At 34.3% G+C, this 3,786-nt stretch overlaps 1 long non-coding RNA gene across 2 annotated transcripts; it reads right to left on the bottom strand.

The window, feature by feature from the left end:
• Window positions 1-605: 605 nt before the first annotated feature.
• LOC113356103 lies at window positions 606-3,500 on the bottom strand. 2 transcript variants are annotated; one of them, XR_003362835.1, is made up of 3 exons: window positions 2,123-3,500; window positions 1,314-1,395; window positions 606-818 (listed from the first exon to the last, which is right to left on the bottom strand). It is a non-coding gene; the product is annotated as an uncharacterized LOC113356103 (long non-coding RNA). The 2 variants fall into 2 exon arrangements; XR_003362834.1 differs by having other exon boundaries at window positions 1,314-1,367.
• Between the last annotated feature and the right edge of the window lie 286 nt (window positions 3,501-3,786).

The following is a 3,786-nucleotide window of genomic DNA, read 5'->3' as shown; positions in this document are numbered from 1 at the left end:
GTCGTAGTGCATTCCAAAAATCAGCAGCACTTGTGTTTTATCGTTCATTCTGTGACGCTTTTTGTGCGTCGCAGATTACAGTTTTACACCATTTTCTCTTCTTCTCTTCATTGTAAACATCATTTGAGAAATAAATAAATATTTCGAGCGTGTTTTTATCATGATGAGCTAAACCCAACACTGGGACGACTGAGGAGGGTGAATTTCATACACGGGTAAATTCATTTTATTCTTTTTTATGACTTTTGCATTAATTTAAAATTGAAATATGATTTGAATTAATTGGTTGTTATTTAATTTGATGATGTATGCTTAGCTTAGTTGTTTTGATACATCATGCTTAGGACTTACAATCGATGTTTTGAGAATCTATCTTGGCAAAATCAGAGTCCATGTTAATTTTATTGAGTTTTAAATTGTCAAAGAATATATGAATGAACCCTTTGTAGTGAATTCGGCCAAATCCTTAGTCCCAGTACCTCTCGCCCATTGTTAATATTTTTTGTATATATATATATATTTTTTTTTTAAAAATCTAAAAATTTCATTTCCTTCACAAGTCTGAAACGAATCTTTTTACCACTATTTACTACAACCCCATCATAAATATTAATCAGAAATCTGCTATAAATCTTAACCCAAAACTAGCCCCGCTCTGAAATATATATATATACAAATGCTTCTCTCAAATAATACATAGATAATAGTCATATGGTTTACAAATAGAATTTACAATATAACAAACATAGAAGAAGTTAATCAACTAGCGAACACAACCCTTGAAGCTTTCGCTGCGCAACTCTGATCTGTCATTGAAACTGAAAGTGGGAATAATTAACATTTGACTTCTAAGTAATCATAAGCAAGAGTTAAAAAACAATACAAGTTTTTCCGAAACATTGAACAGTGACTAAGTCACATAAATAACATGCATGTATATGGAAAAACTCCTTCTTCAAACAATGTACTAATATGGTTGTGAATTCCTAACCGGCAATTCACACTTACATAGTTATGGATGCCACCAAGACCATGGTGACTAACTCTATTCAATAAAAGCTCTAGGTATAATTGTGAAGGAGAGTATCATATATACCACAAGTGGAAATTCTCATTTCCCATAACAATTCATATTGACAAAAAAAAATTACAAGTCCTTTCCAAATCGTGGAAAGATTCACAGAATCAACAATGATCATAATGCATTTTAAACAAATCATGGAATGCACGCACATACAAGTCATGATTTTGTTAAGCATAAACTTTTCTAAAAGAAACAATAATGATTACAAAAGAATCAAATGCATTCCCACCTCTTTTGACGACAAGCCACGTCTACCTCGAGATCCATGATCCACTGGTTCGCCCTTTAAATCGATTGTTGTTAATAACTAACTGTTAATCACACAAGAACTCTAAAAATCTAGCCAAAATGGCTCACACAAGAATTATACAAATCTAACTAATAATTCTAAGCCCATTTATTGTTCTACACCTTTTTTTATCTATCTTTAGCACATCTAAGGTTCACTAATTCAATTAGGTTGGTTTTATAGTCTAATAGCTAGGTCTTATGGACATCTACAACTTTGTAGAAGAAATCAAAGTCTAATTCAGACCACAAGAGGTCCAAAACATTAAACTATGAATACATGGTACTAAGCCCAAGTCCAACAACCCAGCCCATTAATCTAAGGCCTGGTCTAACTGGGTCAACTGACGGTCAAACTAACGGTCAATATAAAAGTCAATCTAACAGTCAATGAGTCTCTAACAGTCAACGTCAGTCAAGGGTCACAGTCCAGGGTCAATGGTCAAATATGAATCGGTCAACTGAGTCAATACCAGTGACTCAGTGGGTCAACCTTATACAAAACGATTTGACTCAGTCAGATGGACTGAGTCAGCTAGATTCAGATATCAGACTAGGCTGAAATGCATAAGGTCTAACCCTTGCACATGCCAGAGCCATTGCTCAGGCCAAGAAACACTAATGCACCATCATGTGCAACACAACTCTAAACTCTATAATTCTAACTCAAGATTAACTTCAAAACTAATAATACATCAATTATCATCAAATAAACTTCAAGTTCTAACAACAAAAACAAATTGTGCCTACCTGCAATTGCAGCTTTAAGCAACATCTTGATCATCCACTCACGCTTACAAGTTGTAACCAAAACAGAATCTACTTCAACTGAACTCAGTTCAACACTATCACTTCTCTTCAACATCACTGCCAGAACTAACTGTCCTTCAACAGCAACATCATTTCATCTCATTCAGCACCATGATCTTGACTCAACATCAAATCCCATTTCCAGGTCATACTAACACATACACATACTAAATCCTAGTTTCATTTAAAGTAACATCCATGTCCTGTAGAAGCCGAACACATCTGCAGTTCCATTAATCTACACAGCTTCCACTAAATACAAATTCATCTACCTACAATTACATATTAGCAACCAATATCCTTCATTCATAGTTAACCTGACATGCCCTGCAATTTCAAGTCCATTTGAAACAATTCCCAAACCCTTAATCAATGTAATTCAATCAAACTAACCCATTTCAGTTCATAAAACTCAACCCTGCATAATTCTAACACATATTTTCTTCTTAACAACCCACACAAACAAACCAACTCCATTACCTCCAAATTCAGTTCAACTCCAATTCATACATTAACATCTCAAGTTCATCAACAAACCCATTATCCATAATCTGATTAATCTCTTACCACCATCGGCTCTGTTTCTCCCTGCAACCTAACAATCTTTCGAGTAATTCAACACCACCACTAACAGTGATTTATAATTTCACATCCACAATAAACCCTTTCTCAATTCTTATATCACCCACAACATTAAGAACTCAAAACTAAAATGAATAACTAAACTAAATTTGATGATAAGAACATTACCTCAATTCGGTAATACTCAGACAACTGTATTCAATCTCCTCTTCACTTGAATTCAATTCCCAATCTTCAACACTGAAACCCTAATTTCCAAATTTTGGGAAGAACATGAGTAACTGAAATCGAAATTAAACTCATGCAAACATTACTAGTTCTTACCTGATTAAAACCCATCTCAAATCAACCTTTTAAAACCACAATTTCATCTTCTAATTCTTCTTAATATCACTTCCAAATTCATATCACATAAACCCTAATTAACTGGTTACTCAAATATCTGATTTCATCTTCATTTTCATAACTATTACTCACAAAACCCATCTTTAGTTCTAGCAAGAACCCATGAATTCATTTTTAATTCGAACTCTAATCATCTCTCCGAGAAACCCTAAATATGCTAAATAGTACATCAACACCACCATCAGCTCCTCGTCGCCACCAGTAATAATTTCTACTACATCAGTTCTTCCTCGTGAATTGATTCTCTCAACAAAATTCTCAAACTCATCTCTGATTCACAGAAATAGAAGAACAAAAGAAGAATGAAAGAAAAGAAGAAACGAGAAGAAGAAAGAAGAGAAAATGAATCTCTTCACGATACGTGTAGAAATAAGGCCGAGCCTATTTTCTGAGTCACCCAATCGGTTCGACACGTGCAGCCACAAGGATAACATCCGAAATTACTATTTTACCCTCCACGCATCTCAAATGATATCTTCTTCGCCCGGTGTCCAAATGACACGTTCGAGTAGATCATTCTGTATAACTTTCCGATCCCTATCTAGCAATTTTCGTATCTAGATCGTTTTTAGATTAGTTCATATTAATTATCCATCATGTTAAACTAATCGAGTTAT

This window comes from Papaver somniferum, chromosome 3 (assembly GCF_003573695.1).
Source record: "Papaver somniferum cultivar HN1 chromosome 3, ASM357369v1, whole genome shotgun sequence".
Lineage (NCBI taxonomy): Eukaryota > Viridiplantae > Streptophyta > Magnoliopsida > Ranunculales > Papaveraceae > Papaver > Papaver somniferum.
Note: the sequence above shows the minus strand (reverse complement) of the source record. Positions and strands in the feature narration are given on the sequence as shown.